Source organism: Zingiber officinale, chromosome 10A (assembly GCF_018446385.1).
Source record: "Zingiber officinale cultivar Zhangliang chromosome 10A, Zo_v1.1, whole genome shotgun sequence".
NCBI lineage: Eukaryota > Viridiplantae > Streptophyta > Magnoliopsida > Zingiberales > Zingiberaceae > Zingiber > Zingiber officinale.
Window position 1 is genome coordinate 66,215,756 of NC_056004.1, and position 17,564 is coordinate 66,233,319.

The following is a 17,564-nucleotide window of genomic DNA, read 5'->3' on the forward strand; positions in this document are numbered from 1 at the left end:
TAGATCCCATCTACATCACTCACATCCCTCTACATAATTTGTTATATACCCAGTAATCGCCTTTATAGTCCACCCAGTTACGGGTGACGTTTGACGAAACCAAAGTACATAACTACTTATGTAGGGATCTATGGTGACTTCAGGTCTAAGGACTAGTAGTCATACTAATAGCCACATGAGAAAGTATATGACACTCATATAACGATCCATGATACTTTCTCATGGCGGGTCATTCAGTATACATTCTCTAATGCATACTCATGTGTCAGCTTGATATCTCCATATCCATGACTTGTGAGATCAAGTCATCGAGCTGACCTACATGCAAGTCTTGTTGCATTAACATTGTCCCTGAATGTTAATACTCGACTAGGAATGATTTAGAGTAGTGTTCCCTATATCATCTCACTATCGATTCAACTAATCGATTGATATAGGTATGAATCTTCTACTCAAGGACGCTATTATACTTAATTTATTTGGCACTAATACAAATAAGTATAATAACCAAACAAATGCCTTTATTAATATACAAGAATATGATACAATGAGTCCATACAATCATCAAATGATTGGCTCTAGGGCTCTAACTAACACGTGTGTGCAGATACATGTAACTGGCGATGTGCTCAACAATAATGGAGCCGACAATCGCACAGCATGCAATCATGCGAATGGTGCCTGACACTAAGCATGACATTATCCTGAACCAATCCATATATATAAAATGTGTACCCTAGAATAAATTCACCTAATCAATGGTCTAGGTACACAGGTCAGATAAGGAATCAAAAATCCTAGGTCCTGAACATAATAGAAACATGGTTGTGTCACTACCTCTATAAATAGGCATAATCAGGTATACACTAGCATGATGTGCAAAATAAATAAACAAGCAAGGATGTAACAGGTCAGGTAGTGATCAACCGAAGCAAATGAGAAACATAATCATTGCTATTTGTTAAAGACATTATTATGCATATCAAAATGACATAAAGTCAAAATACTCGCCTCGAAGCAGAAAGTCCAATCTGTCCAAATATGACGTCGAGATACTCGTCTCACGTCAATGTCCTGTGTCACAATATTTAGTTTAGTTAATCCTATCATGCATCCATTAACTAAACTAAATCCTAATCCATTGATCAATTAGGGTTAACTTCATTAACCTTAACCCTTCCCTTATTCAATTGATCAGATCTATATATAACCAACCTACCCAAATAAACTCGAATACATTTTATTCTTAACCTTTCCTAGTTCAAATCCTAAGCATGCTGCTACAAATAATAAAAAAAAAAATCTTCCATTCCTTACCTCACTTCACAGCCGCTGCGGAAACCAGGTGCTGCTGGAGGGAATTTCTACCGGAAACCCCACAGAACAAAACCTTGCCTCACTGGAATCAACCGGATTCAGAACACAAGATTAAAATCCAACACAACAACCTATCACCAACATAAGTTTAATTTGACCTCCTTACCACAGATGAGTGTTAATAGTGCAAGGACCAACGATGGCACGGATCCGTTGTCGCGTGGAAGCAAGGGAGAAGGCACCGACTCAATCTGGTGTCGCCGGACCAAACTAGGGTTTGTAGGTGGCACGACAGAATTTGTTGATCAGCCTTGTCCTCGGCGCACCCTCCCTATCCCCGGCGATCTAAGCACGGGTCGCTGTGAGGATGGCTCGGCTCTGATGAGAGGAGATCGGGGAATTAGGGCACAGTGTGGAGGTGGCCGGCGCTGTCCTGTGCGGCGGCGACGCTCTGCAAAGGAAGAGGGCGTCGGCGGTGCGGCTCAGATCTACGGCACAGGGTCGGTGCTCGGGAGAAGAGAGGAATAGAGGAAAGGGGATCGACAACCCTCGGCCGCGGCTTTAATCGCGAGGAAACCGTCGCGTGCGACAGTTAGGGCACGCAAGGGGACGACGGCTCGGCGCGAGGAGGAGGAGGCGTCGGCGTGAGGAGAAGGGTTGGGTGAGGGGCTCGGGCACGCGGGTGAGAATGAGAGAAAAAGAAAAAGAAAAGGAAAAGGAAAAAAAAGAAATAAAACTTTTCCTCATTAAAAACAGGGTAGCCTAAACAGGCTTTCCCGGGATCCAAATTTTATCCCCGTTAACTCGTCCATACGAGCTCCGAAAAATTTTCAAAAATTCCGGAAAACTCTCTTATCATTATTCGTCATTTTTCAATATTTTACATTTAGTTTGAAAAATATATATTCCATCTTTGGTTTGTTTAATTTGTAAACCTAAGAAGAAGTTTAGTTCACCTACCATACTCATTTCAAATTCATTTTCCATTAATTTGGTAAATTCTTTTAGAAATCTTGAGTTGGTTGATCTAAAGATTATGTCATCTACATAAATCTGAGCAATAAAAATATCATTTTCTAGGGTTTTTACAAATAGGGTTGGATCTATCTGACCTTGGTTGAATCCTTTTGATATTAGATAGTTAGACAACCGTTCATACCAAGCCCTAGGTGTTTGTTTTAGTCCATATAGGGCCTTCTTTAGTCTAAGGACATGGTTTGTAACACCCCACCCTCCTCATGTAACGACCCGATTTTCCCTATTTCAAGTTCTAAAAGTCCATAAAAATATTTGGAAATACTTTTAAAATATTCTAGAGATTTTTAGAAATTTTTAGAGTATTTTTACGTAATTTTTGGAGGTCGTTTAGTATGTTTACAAAAAGAAAGAAGTTTTGACAAAAAAATGTAGAAGTTGAGACTTGAACCCAAGACCTCCGGCCGAACTCAACTTAACCGAACGCAGCCAGCCAACTGGGCTGCGCGTGATTTGTTAATCAAGTATATAGCGAGATGTATTTAAGTTATGGTAAAGAACAGAAATAAAACTCAAGTTATAAGGAGAGGACTTAAGTTATTTCCCGTGACCTAATTCCTTCTCACCTCTTCTCCTCTCACGCACACGCGCGGCGCGGCGAGGCGATTTTCTGCTCTCGGCGGAAGAAAGGGCGACGAAGCTAGGTTTCCTCCCTCCGGCGCCGGCTAAGGGTTTTTCCGGCCGGTCTTCACCGTGCGTGATCACCTCAACGAGGAGAACTCGAAGACGCGAAGAAGAGGCCGAGATCATGAGTTTCTCCGAAGCCCTAGAAGCCGATCTCGGCTGTAAGTCCAAGAAATCCAAAGTGAGTTGCTTCTCACCTGCAGTAGGAGTTGCTCCGATCTTTCGGTTTCGTTTCCTTGTTTCCCGAGTTTCTTGAATCCGAACCATGCTATAAAGATTTTTGGTTTTGGGTGTTCTGCCGTGGGTTTCAAAGAGGGACCAAGAACTGGTTTTGTTTAATTGAGCATGTAGGATAGTTTTGCGCCGAATCTAAGCTTGCTAGGGATCAAGTTTTTGTTTCTCCTTGTTTTTTTTGAATCTGCCGTGACCTAGGGATGAGTTTAAAGTTCCTACCGTGACCTTCAGGATGGAGAAAGGGCTTAATGGATTTAGCCTTGATTGATGTTGCTTTAGCTTTTATTGATTCTGTAATTTCTGGACAAATATATTGGCTTGGGTCATTTCCTTTATGCTGTCGTGAGTTGATTAAGAAGAGGAGAAGGGATTTAAATTGTCATAGCAATCACCCCTTTTAATAGCATGTGCTTAACAGAAATCTGCCAATGCATTTCTTAATAGAATAGTTGACTTCCTTTGCTACCACATCAAGCTTTGCATAGGTGTAAACTTCAGCAGATTATAGCCTATATAAGTAGAAGAAGTATTGCAGATTTGGTTTAGCTTATGTGGCTTGCATTATCTCGGATTAATGGGGCTGGTAGTTAGCTTTCTTTTGCTTTTATCACAGCATGTTTAGAAAGCTTAAAGTTACTTTCTTTTGCTCTTATCACAGCATGTTTAGAAAGTCCAAGTTGCTTTCTTTGTTCTATTTTTATAGCATGATTAGTAAGTTTAAAGTTGCATTCTTTTGCCTAGTTTACAGCATGTTTAGAAAGCTCAAAGTTGCATTCTTTTGCCTAGTTTACAGCATGTTTAGAAAGCTCAAAGTTGCATTCTTTTGCCTAGTTTACAGCATGTTTAGAGAGCTCAAAGTTGCATTCTTTTGTCCTATTCTACAGCATGTTTAGAAAGCTTAAAGTTACTTTCTTTTGCCCTATTTTATAGCATGATTAGTAAGTTCAAAGTTGCTTTCTTTTGCTCTATTTTATAGCACGATTAGTAAGCTCAAAGTAGTTTTCATTTGCTATTTTAACAAGTACGAACAGCACCTTGTAGCATTTCAGATTTAGTACTTATTGTTGATTTAGTAGCATGAGCAGCCTTGCCATTTTTAAAGTATCAGTTTAACATGAGCAGTAATGATTCCTATCTTTAGTCTTTTGCTATTGGACTAATATGAGAAGTTATAAGCTAAGAAAGACCAAGACTTTAACTTGATCTCAATTTCAGAAGTTTAAGATCAAAAGCGCACACAAGGTGTTTGCTTAAATGCCAAGTAAGGGCAAGTATAAAGAAGTTATAAAGAAAGTATTTTACTTTTAAAGGGCATGTACCGGACACAAGATCCAAGGGATGGGCTCCAAGTTGCCCCTAGGCACATGGCCTAGAAGTATCTTAGTAGTTTCGGGATTAGCTACCTCGATTCTTATTAAGAATGCGCGCAAAGTGGTACAATGCCGGGCCCAAGAGAAGTTGATTATTATTTTCAAGTATTAAAGTATAAGTTTTTGAAACAAATGAAACAAGCTTCAAATATATCTAGAATTAGAAAGTTTAGTTCTTGTTATTTGAAGCATGCAGTAGTAGTTTTAATTGTTTCCTTGCTATTAGATTATTCAGCATGTTTAGCTTTACATGTTTAGTAGTTTTACATGTTTAGTAGCTTTACATGTTTAGTAGCTTTACATGTTTAGTATGATTCCTTTATTGGATTTTGAGCATGAGTAGCTATACATGTTTAGTATTTCAGTTAGTATGATTCCTTCATTGGATTATGAGCATGATTAGCTATACATGTTTAGTATTTCGGTTAGTTTGATTCCTTCATTGGATTATGAGCATGATTAGCTATACATGTTTAGTATTTCAGTTAGTATGATTCCTTCATTGGATTATGAGCATGATTAGCTATACATGTTTAGTATTTCAGTTAGTATGATTCCTTTGCTATTTATGAGCATGAGTAACTTTACATGTTAGCATTCAGTTTTAGCATGTTTTTATTTATATACATGTATATCGAGTTTTTGTGAGTAGATAGCGCTCACTAAGCTTTATGCTTATAGACTGCACTTCCTCCTACTGCAGATAAAGGAAAGGAAAAGATTTAGCAAGGAAGGCGACAAGGTGGTGGTGATGAAGGTGTGTGATGGCTGGACTATGGAGAGATCATGAGTTTGCTAAGGAAACTGTCAAGACTCTTTCTTTGGAGTTTTCTTTCAGTTATTAAATTGATAGAGATTGTTTTAGTAGTTTCCCTTTGTCTATGTTAAGTTTATTCCGCATTGTAGTTGAGTTATTTCCTATTGTTGGAGTTCTTTTGTTTACTATTGCTAGGATAGTTTATTTTTAGTTATATATAAACTGCGTGATGATGTTATTGCTTTGTATATGTATGTACTTATGATTATTGTCACCGGTACAGGGGAGATTCTGCCGAAATTTTTCGGTAGGGATTCCTCGTAGTTAAGTAGCGTACCGGTTAAGTAGAGTTAGTAGTTAAGTAACGGTCACTCTTAGAGAGTAGTAGTAGTAGTAAGAAGGGTGGTCGTCACACCTCACTACTGGACTGTGAGGGCGGAGCGCTACTGGACTACTAACTTTACTTAATTAGAGTTGTTCACATGTAAAGATCAATACACAAACTCTAAAAAACTCAAAACATACAATTAACTAGCAGCGGAAGACTAAATGACTCATCTAATACATTCTACTCAACTCTTTGTTAATAAATTCTTATGCTAAATCCCAAGGCTTCTATAGTCCAGGCATCACACATCCATCCGCACCTCCTTGTCGCCTTCCTTTACTATAGCTTTTCCTTTCCTTTATCTGCAGTAAGAGGAAATGCATCTATAAGCAAAATTGCTTAGTAAGCTCTATCTAACTCACAAAACTCGAGTATGCATGTAAGCTGAAAGAAATCTAGAAACTGAATGCTCATCTAATAGCAAACGAAACATAGCATACTGAAATACTAAACATGTAAGCAAATCTAAACAACATGTCAGTATATAAGAAAGCTAAACTTGCTGAATTTTAAACTTATGTGAAGCTTATTTCTTTTGTTTGAAAACTTATACTTTAATACTTTTATACTTATGTGAAACTTATTTTACTTGTTCAAAAACTTATACTTATAATACTTCAAAATAATAATCAACTTTCTTCTTGGGCCCGGCAACTGTACTTGCTATGCGCGCATCCCTAACTAGACCCGAGATAGCTGGTCCCGAATCTAGTAGGGTTTACTAGGTTATCTAAACCTAGGGACGATTATGGGAGCCCAGCCCAAGGACAACTGAGAGTCCTGCATACTAGGTTATCTAAACCTAGGGACGACTATGGGAGCCCAACCCAAGGACAACTGAGAGTCCAGTACAGTGCCACTGATAAAAGTAAAATACTTGTTATCTTTTAATACTTATATACTACAAGAAAACAGGGCTTCATAAACAGATTTTTAAAACAGAATTAAAATTTGTTTCAGATTTTGTTAAATTAGAGACAGATTTGCTACAGAAGTATTAATATGTTTCACTTTAATAAAATATCATATTTGCAAAAAAAAATTGAGACGGAATTTGAAACAAATTTGAGATGAAACTACAAATAAATTTTTATAAACAAAAATAAATACAGATTACAAACAAAATTTGAAACGCTGTTACAAAATTCGTTTAAAATTTAATGAAAAATTGAAACAGAAAATAATCCGTTTCAAATTTATATAAATATTGATAATTTTTTAATAAATGAAAATAAAATGTATTTCAGATTTAGATAAATTAGAGATGAAATTGCTATAAAATTACTAATTTGTTTCACTTTAATAAAATATAATATTTGGAAAAAAATTGAAACCGAATTTGAAACGAAATTATAACTAATTTGTTATATAAACAAAAATAAATACAGATTATAAAAAGAATTTGGAATTATATAATTTTTGACAAATTTATTTAAAAATTGAGACAAAAAATTAACCAGTTTCAAATTTATATAAATATTGATAAAAATTTTTAAACATAATTAAAATATGTTTCAGGTTTAGATAAATTAAAAACGATTTGAAATGAAGTTGTAACTAAATTTCTATAAACAAACATAAATACATATTACAAATAGAATTTGAAATCGTATAATTTTGGTCACAAAATTTGTTTAAAATTTAATAAAATTAAGAAAATAATTCTTTTCAAATTTATATAAATAATAATAAAAATTTTAAATAGAAAAGAAATCTATTTCATATTTATATAAATTAAGCAAACATTTGCTATGAAATTACTAATCCATTTAACTTTAATAAAATATAATATTAAAACCAATTGAGACTAAATTTAAAATAAATTAGAAACAAATTTACAAATAAAATTTTATAAAAAAAATACATATTAAAAATGAAATCTAAACAAATTATATTTGCCAAAAAAAAATCTATTTATAAAAATAAAAGGGAAAAATTCTATTTCAAATTTTTAAAATTTAAAAAATTCATTAATACAGTTATGAAGCAATTCGATCTATCCACTCAGATCCGGTCATCTAGATTTAGAGTGCTTGGATCTCTTCATCCAGATGGATCTTTGTGATTCAAATCCAAATGATCTGAGGGTTAAAAAATTAGCCCTAATTTTTTATCCCTTTCTTTTTCATCTCGACATTTCATTCTCTACCTCCCGATCGCACACCTCAAGCCCACATCCGAACCTCCCTTCTTCCTCCTCCAACCACAGTCCACCAAGGTCGGCGGTCGCCGCCCTCATCACAGCCGCCCTTCCCAACATCCCATCTCACCTTACCCTCTCTCGATCGGGAGAAGCTCCTACCGCCGACAGCCCTTCTTCATCTCCTCTACCTCTCCCAATTGAAAAAGGAGGAGCCCTCTCGTCCTCTCCAATACTCATCCCCGACGCCACCACCACATCCTTCCTCACCGGCGGCCACCATTCTATCTTCTTCCTCACCTAATCGGGAGAGGAGGCACCGACCATCTCCACCTTCTTCCTCTCCCGATTGGGAGCGGAAGCACCACCTTGGGAACTCTCGAATCCGAGGCTCTTCCATTCATCCATCCTCATCCACAGCTCTCTATTCAATTGGGAGACATTTTGACAGCCCACCTTCATCCGCCGACAAGTTTACATCAGTGAGCTTCAGGATTCCAAGCTCTTCTGCACTATACACCCTTCCGAATCCGTAGGTGGTAGCATGATTCATTTCCGCTGCTCGTCACACACCATCCATTCCGCTCGAGGTTGAAACTTCATCCACAACTGTCGTCTATCCGCAGCATTCTTTCGATGTGTTGGTTGATTTTTTTTTTGTGTGTGTTGGGTTGTCTAGTTTGATTGTTGAATGTAATGACATTAGCTTCCCATGTTAAGATTGCATGCACTTTGGTTTAACTTGATTAATGCTCACATGGTGTTTGATGAAATGTTTCTTCCATTAGTTGGACTCTAGTTGATGCATTTAAGTTGTTCAATTTCTTGCAATGGTTATTTCGTTTGAATATTTAAATTTGTGTTCTTTATTTGAATGCAATTATGTTAGATTAGATTAGGATTCGTTGTATGTTAGTTTCGTTAGACGCTTACTTTATGTTGTCTCTAATTCTCCGTAATTGTACTTAATTAGATTAGTTTTCATTACTTGTATTGTCTTTCATTTATAGTCTTAGCAACTCAACTAAAAACCCCATCACATTTCATTTCTTAGTCTCTGCAATTAGTAACAAATCTGTGATGTTGGCTAGGAATTCTAAATTCTACAATGTTAATATTGAATTTTGAGTTGTTATAGATCTATGATATATAGTTTTCTGAAATTACATGACTTTATAAGTTTAAGATGTTGTTTCAGTTTGTTTCAGATTCCAATATAGTGATTTTAGTTCCAGTTACTTCTGACAAATATATTTTATATTGTATGAGTATCAGCAATTTGAGTTTTTCCGGCTAAGAATTCTAAAGTCTTCAATGTTGATTCTGTAGATCTGTGTTATATAGTTTCAGTTTGCTGAAACTATATGAGTTTGTAAGTTTCTAATGTTGATCAGTCCTATTAGCTTCAGTATATTTCAGATTCCTATATAGTGATTTCAATTTCAATTACTTCTGACAAATACTTTTCAGATTGTATGAGTATCAATAATTTGAGTTCTGTTGGTTAGGAATTTTAAAGTCTTTGATGTTGATTATGAATTTTATGTTCTTATTGATCTGTGTTGTTAGTTTTAGTTTGCTAAAACTATATGAGTTCATAAGTTTCTAATGTTGAAGAGTCAAACATCATTTTTCCTTTAAACTCATCTCAATTCTCACCTCTGATTTAACTGTATCAGGAGTTATAGGTTTTACTGTGACTGAAGAAGAGACTACATCTTCAATGTTAATTTTGTTACTATGATCAAGTTGCAGGTAAGCAGAGGTATGCATTATACAGGGTGCATGATGAACATGCCATGCATATATATTTTTACCTTAAATAAAAAATTTTGCAACATGATGAACCTGCCATATAGGTCGCATTAAGTATGATAAGGGGTGAATGCATTATTGGTTATTAAAATTTCTGTAAGTTGCATTTATTTTTTGTATTTATGACAAGGGGTAAGCATTTTTTATTTATTTATGTGATGCAGGATATAAGTAGAGGGAAAGATATTGGTTTCAGCAAAATAAGATCAAGGGGGAGAGGAAACGGAGATGATACTCTTTTATAATACAAGATAAGTATATATATTAATGGTATACAAATTGAAGAAATCATTGAGTTACATAATATTTACTTTGATTATGCATGTATGCAACATGATACAATGCATGAATTTGACAACATACCAAATGAAATACAAGTGTGTGAATTTATCTCAATATTGTATTAATTAAATGACATCCATTATATGTATTTATTTGTTGTAGGATGAGGAGGGAAAATCAATTTCAGAAATTATTTAAAGCTAAAAGAAATGGAACTCATTATCACAGAAAATAGGCAAAGGGAAGAAAAGCTTATCGAGGAAGGTAGATAAAGAGAAGAAAATCTAAAGAAGATGGTTCCTAAGATGATTCAAAAGGTGGGATATACAAATCATTTGTATGAGGATTGGTCCCGGGGGCTCATGATAGACGAAATGAAGATTAAAGTATTTGTGGTAGAATTTAAAATTTTATCAATTACTTGCTAAATTTAGTTGAATGATGTGAATATTCATTTATCTTTAATTGTATGATACTTTTAAATTAGAAATTGTTGTTTAATATTTATAATTTATTTGAAATTTATAATTTTTCTTATATAGTAAATATAGAAATAAAATATAATAAAATTTTAGTGATAAATTTTAATACAAATTTACATATGGATTTATAAATAGAATTGTAAACAAATTTATAAATAAATTAAAATTATATTTGAGATTTAAAATAAAACTAGATACGGAATTTAAAAACAAAATTGTAAACGCATTTATAAATAGAATAACATTATATTTATTATGTAATTTGAAGCGGATTAACGACAGATTCAAAACAAAATTAAAAACGAAATTTGTATTTAAAATTAATTTCATTGATTAAATTAAAATCAGATGTAGAAACAGTTTTTCGATTCGTTTATGAAATTAGAGACGGAAAATTTTCGTCTCAAAATTAGCTACGGGGCTTTCACTAACGGAACTTTGAGACGGAATATTCCGTCTCAAATATTCTTTAGAGACAGAAAAATGACTTTCAGAGACAGATTTTTTCGTCTCTGAAGCCTTGTTTTCTTGTAGTAATTCTAATATATAATGCCTCGACATTTTCTTTAGCACCTTGTGTGCCAAAATCTCTAAAGTCTTGACTTTGGGATCTACTTAAGGCCTTGCCTTGGCCTTTTTCTTTCTTTTCTTTATCTTTCTTATACTTGTTAATACCTCTAATAAAAGAATGCTTCTTTAAAAACTGAAATGTTTAAACAAATTCGAACTTTGAAATGCATAAACAAAAATCTGCATACTATGCTAATTAAAATTCTGCATACTATACTAATCAAGATTCTGCATTCTATGCTACACTATTTTTGCATACTATGCAAACATAAATTTTGCACTATAATACTTAACCAAACTGCACTATAATCTTTTTTTTTTTAAAACTGCACTATAAGTTCCATAAAAAATTTGCACTACAAGTTCCACTAAAAATCTACGCTATAAATTCCACCAAAAATCTGCACTACAAGTTCCACCAAAAGTCTACACTATAAACTTAATTAAAAATCAGCACTATAAGCTTAATTAAAATCTGCACTATAAGCTTACATAAAAATCTGCACTATAAGCTTAATTAAAATCTGCATTATATGCTTAATTAAAATCTGCACTATAAGTTTAAATAAAAATCTACACTATAAGCTTAATTAAAATCTGCACTATAGGCTTAATTAAAATATGCACTATAAGCTTAATTAAAATCTGCTCTATAAGCTTAATTAAAATCTGCACTATAAGCTTATATAAAAATCTGCATATGAGCTTAATTAAAATCTGCACTATAAGCTTAATTAAAATCTTCACTATAAGCTTAAGTAAAAATTTGCACCTATAAACTTAATTAAAATCTGCACTATAGGCTTAATTAAAATCTGCACCTATAAACTTAATTAAAATCTGCACTATAAGCCTAATTAAAATCTGCACTATAGGCTTAATTAAAATCTGCACCTATAAGCTTAATTAAAATCTGCACTATAAGCTTAATTAAAATCTGCACTATAAGCTTACATAAAAATCTGCATATGAGCTTGATTAAAAATCTGCACTATAAGCGCTCCTCATCCTTCGAATTGAAGAAGAACAAAGGTCTGAAACTACTCCTATTGCAGGTGAGAAGCACTTACCTTGCTTCTTGGACTCACAACCGAACAAAAAGGGCTTCCAGGACCTTGGCCGGTCGGCCGCCGGAGATGATGCTCTAACTCCCTTTCATTTTCTGCCCGAGCTCCGCCATCGCACGCAGAAGAGAAGGAGAGAATGGTTTAAGTCACCGGAAAACAGAGCATCAACTTATCCCTTTTTATAACTTAATATTTCTGTTAACTCCTTAAATAAATTCGCTACCTTTTCTAAACAGACAAATCCAACATCATCTTATCCCTTTTATAATCCAATATTCTGCTAACTATCTTAAATAAATTCGCTACCTTTTCTAAACGGACAAATCCAACATCAACTTATCCCTTTTATAATATTCTGTTAACTATCTTAAATAAATTCGCTACCTTTTCTAAACAGACAAATCCAAGATCAACTTATCCATTTTATAATCCAATATTCTGTTAACTATCTTAAATAAATTCGCTACCTTTTCTAAACAGAAAAATCCGTTTGCCCACCTGGTCAGCTGGGTTTTGACCGAGTCAAAGGTCGTGGGTTCAATTCTCGGCTTGGATATTTTTTTGTCGAAACTTCCTTCGTTTAGTAAAAATACCAAATGACCTCCAAAAATTACATAAAAATACTCTAAAAATTTCTAAAAATCTCTAGAATATTTCTAAAATATTTCTAAATATTTTTAAGAACTTTTAGAACTCCTAATGAGGAAAATTGGGTCGTTACATGGTTAGGATTTTCTAAGTCTTCAAATCCTAGGGGTTGACTAACATACACTTCTTCTTTAATAAATCCGTTTAAAAAGGCAGATTTTACATCCATTTGATAGAGCTTGAATCCTTTATATGCTGCATAGGTCAGCAGCATCCTAATGGATTCAAGTCTAGCTATAGGGGCATAGGTTTCATCATAGTCTAATCCTTCTACTTGATTGAACCCTTTAGCTACTAACCTTGCTTTGTTTCTAATTATTTCACCTTGATCATTTAATTTGTTCCTAAATACCCATTTAGTATCAATTATAGTTTTATCAGTGGGTTTAGGTACTAATTCTCAGACCTGGTTTCTTTCAAATTGGGCTAATTCTTCTTGCATTGCTAAGGTCCAGTCTAGATCGGGTAGGGCTTCATCTATAATTTTGGGTTCAATTTTGGAGATTAGGGCTATTTGGCAAGGTTTTTGTAGGATGATCTAGTTCTAACTTCTAGAGTTGGATCGCCCAAAATTTGGTTAGATGGGTGATTTGTGTTTGTTCTAGTTGGTCTTACATTTGGGTTAGCAATTGGTTCTTCAGATTCATTGGGTTTAGGTTGAATTTCATCATCATCTTCTGTATTTGTTGAGTTAGCATGTTCTGGATTATTATTTTCATTTATTATTGGGTAGATTATTTTCTTCATCAAATATTACGTTTATTGTTTTTTCACTTTTAGGGTATTTTTGTTGTATACTCTATATCCACTATCCATCCATTGATCTAATTCCTACACATAAAGGATCTGAATTGGAATCATTTTGATGAAAAGATAGTTCGATTGACGTTAGCTCCCTAATGAGTGATTGTGAGATTTATTGATTTAATCTAATTGGATTTAAATAGGTTTTGGTTAAGTTAATTAAATTGGTTAAGGTAATTTGTGAACCCAATTTAAATATTTTTAAATAAGTTTTTAAAATAATTTTTAAGTAAGTTTTAAAAAGAATTTTTAAATAAGTTTTAAAGATGATTTTTAAATAAGTTTTAAAAATAGTTTTTTAAATAAGTTTTTTAAATAAGTTTTAAATTTAATTTTTAAATAAGTTTTTTAAAATAATTTTTAAATAAGTTTTTAAAATAATTTTTAACTAAGTTTTTAATTTAATTTTTAAATAAGTTTTTAAAAAAGTTTTTTAAATAAGTTTTCAAAATAATTTTTAAATAAGTTTTTAAAACAGTTTTTTAAATAAGTTTTTAATTTGATCTTAATTGTTAATTTTATTTAATTTTTAATTATTAATTTAAGTTGAATTTGGATTATTAATTATTAATTATTAATTTAAGTTGAATTTTAATTATTAATTTAATTTGAATTATGATTTAATTTAATTTGACTTATGTTTTAATTTAATTTGAATTGTTAATTATTAATTTAAGTTGAATTTGAATTATGATTTAATTTAATTTGAATGATTAATTTAATTTAATTTGAATTATTAATTATTAGTTTTTATTTAATCCTTAGTCATCTCACCCGATCTAAATTTTAAATCAGGGAATCCTATAATTTTGTGAGATGAATTAGGTTCAATTATAGGGTTTGATTTAACTTTGTGTTAGATTTAAGTTTAGTTTGGGCTCAGTAAATAGACATTCTTTGGATAAACTTCTGGGCTATGGTGAGTCACATGAACATCATTAAAGTAACCATGCCTTCGAGGTTTTCCAAATAGTCCTATCTACTAAACTTAGTACAAAACCTTGGTCTAACTAGTTAGGATCCGTAAGGGGTAGCTTCGATCAGTTCCACTTAGCCAAATGCACCAAGTCGAAGCCATATCTTCCTAGACATGCATAGACTAAGCTTTCCTAACGTACTATCATCCAAAACTTCACCAGTACCATAGGTCAAGTTAAACTTGTTCCCTTTCTAATTAGTTCTAATTACCCTGCTGGGTAGCTTGGTTTGGATTACCTTGCCGGGTAGGTTAGTTTTGGAGGTTCCAGCTATTCCGGAGCCTCCCCTACATTATTGATAGTTTTATATATTTTTATTTATACATTAGATTTATATTCCTTTAGTGGTTTAATTTATAACTTAGATTTAAGTTTTTAAATCAATTTAATTTAATTTTAATTATTTTCTTTTAATGATTTATCTTTTTATTGATACAAATTTTCTTTTGGCTCCCCCTGAATCATAGCCTCGATGTGGTCTATCAAGGTAGTGTACTTGATCCTTGGGGACCCAATATTGACCAGGTCCAACTTGATTAACCAGGTTGGACTTAGGTACCCATGCTTGGATTGCTTTACTATTTGGTCTATTTACTAAGGATAGATAGGATCGATATTTATTTTTGGTTTTAAAACCTAATCCAGATTTGTTGTAAACGACTCTTTGTGTCCCAAGAATTAGGTCAAGGTTCTTGGAGCCCAAAGAAAACCGTTCCAATGTCTTCTTCAAATCCTTGACTTGAGTTTTCAGACTAGAATTTTCTTCCTCAAGCTTTTTAACTTGAGTTGAATTTCCAGCCTGAACTGGGTCAGACAAGGGTTTGGAGTTAGTCACTTCTTTAAGGGCTGCTACCTCCTTTAGAAGTAACTTGACCCAAATGTTTGATTTTGCTAATTTTCGAATTAAATAATTTACTAAATTATGTAAACGTGGGATACTTACAGGGGAGTCAGGCCCTTTAGAAACGGATACGGATCCGTGGCTTCTCTCGGACTCGGCTTCCGATTTGTCCTCGCTTCCAGATTCGTTGGTGTGGTCCCGGGCCATCAACGCGAGAAAACTCATTTGCTCGAGTTCTTCGTCATCGTCTTCCTCGGAAGAGGACTTGTCCCATGTCGCCTTCAGGGCCTTCTTCCTCCTTTGTTTCTTTGGATCTTTCTGGTTTGGGCAGTTTGCCTTGATGTGCCCCTTCTGATTGCACCCGTAGCACGTTACCTCGAACTTCACCTTTGGTTGAACTTCCTTGGTTTGAATTGCCTTCTTTAGGTCTTTCTTGTTGAAATTTTTCTTTTTCTTGTACAGTTTCTTTACCAGGTTGACAAGTTCCGTTGTTATCTCATCATCTTCATCGTCTAAGTCAGGTTCTTCTTCTGACTCCGGTTCGATTCTTCGACGTGATCTTGGATCGCGTGTTTTACTTGTACTTGCAACCAAAACTATTCCTTTCTTGGGTGGCCGTGCATTAGTCTGCTCATGTAATTCAAATTCAGAAAGAAGCTCATCTAATTTAATTGAAGACAGGTCCTTAGAAACCATGTAGGCATCTACCATTGACGCCCACAATGTATTCCTCGAAAAAGCATTAAGTGCATACCTTATTACATCTCTATTTTCCACTTTCTGCCCGATCGCATGGAGGAAGTTAAGGATATCTTGTATACGTGCGTGAAGTTGACTAGCCGTCCTCACCTTCCTACATTTTTAGGTTATACAATTTATTGAACAACAAATCACGTTTACTTACTTTGGTTTTGGAGGTGCCCTCGTGTAATTCGATAAGCTTTTCCAATAGCTCCTTGGCACTCGAGAATGGGCCGACGCGGTTTAGCTCCTCCTTCGTCAATCCACACTGGAGAGTAAATGTTGCTCTGGAATTTGTTTCCACCTTCTTGATTGTTACTGGATCCCAATCTTCGCAGGATGTTGGTTTGCCATCTCCGTCAGTTGGTAGTTCGAGTCCAGTCTTGACGATCATCCACATCTCGAACTGGATCTTCAGGAAAATCTTCATTCTGCCCTTCCAGTAACCGAAGTCTTCTCTGGTGAAGAGCGGGGGGCGGACAGTGCTGTAGCTTTCTTGTTGGGCCATTTAGAGGAAATGCTCACACGAAAAAAATACAATATGTTACAAGACTAGGTCTTGGATTAGTAGTGTGGGAATAAGGTTAATAACGAACTCGAGTGGTGTTGCACCGACTTTGAGAAAAAATTGTTTCGAACGATAAAATCAATTGGAATTTACCAATACTACTAATTCCAAATGTCTCCGAAAAATTGAAAAATGCCACGAAAAATTTCTTGATTGATGGTTGCACCAAATCAAAGCTACCTCGCTCTGATACCAATTGTTGGATCTAGATGCACTAAAGGGGGGGGGGGGGGTGAATGGCGCTCCTGGCTTTCACGCGTGTCGTAATCAGAAAAATGTTCGAATAAATGCAGCGAAAATAGTAAAGAACACAACACACGAACACAAGTTGTTTACTTGGTTCGGAGCCTGTGACGACTCCTACTCCAAGGTCCACGCTCGTTGAGCGTTTACGTTGGGCAACAACTATAATCTCGAAAAGTATTATAAGCTAAATACAATTATGAACTGAAATAAACTTTATACCGATAACAACAAAATCGAAACTGAAGCTCCAGGTCGTCGGGATGTCGCTACAGTACTTTGGAAGCAATTCTTGAGCAGAACAAATGAGAAGGAAAGCTTTTTAATTTGTTATCTGATTGCTGCCTCGAGAGCTCCTTTTATGCACTGCTGGAGGCACCTCCAACACCATCCAAGGTGCCTCAAAGCAGCCGAGTCAGCCGCGTGGATCAGCGCTGAAATCTTCTCCTCTGATCCACATGAAGGCGCCTCCAAGCTAGTCCAAGGCGCCTCCAAGCTGCGGTCCAAGGCACCTCCAGCTTAGTCCAAGGCGCCTCTAGCTCTGCCGCGTACACTTCAGCTCCTTTGCACCTGAGGCACCTCCAAGCTCGATGGAGGCGCCTCGGACACTGTTCATCCAAGGCTGGCCTTGCTCATTTGTCCCTGCAAAGCATATTAGTTC

At 34.7% G+C, this 17,564-nt stretch overlaps 1 long non-coding RNA gene across 1 annotated transcript; it reads left to right on the top strand.

Annotated features, from left to right (window-relative positions):
- The first annotated feature begins 7,833 nt into the window (after nt 1-7,833).
- On the top strand, nt 7,834-10,446 carry LOC122026188. Its single transcript, XR_006124051.1, has 3 exons — nt 7,834-8,455; nt 9,545-9,630; nt 9,845-10,446. It is a non-coding gene; the product is annotated as an uncharacterized LOC122026188 (long non-coding RNA).
- Nucleotides 10,447-17,564: the final 7,118 nt, after the last annotated feature.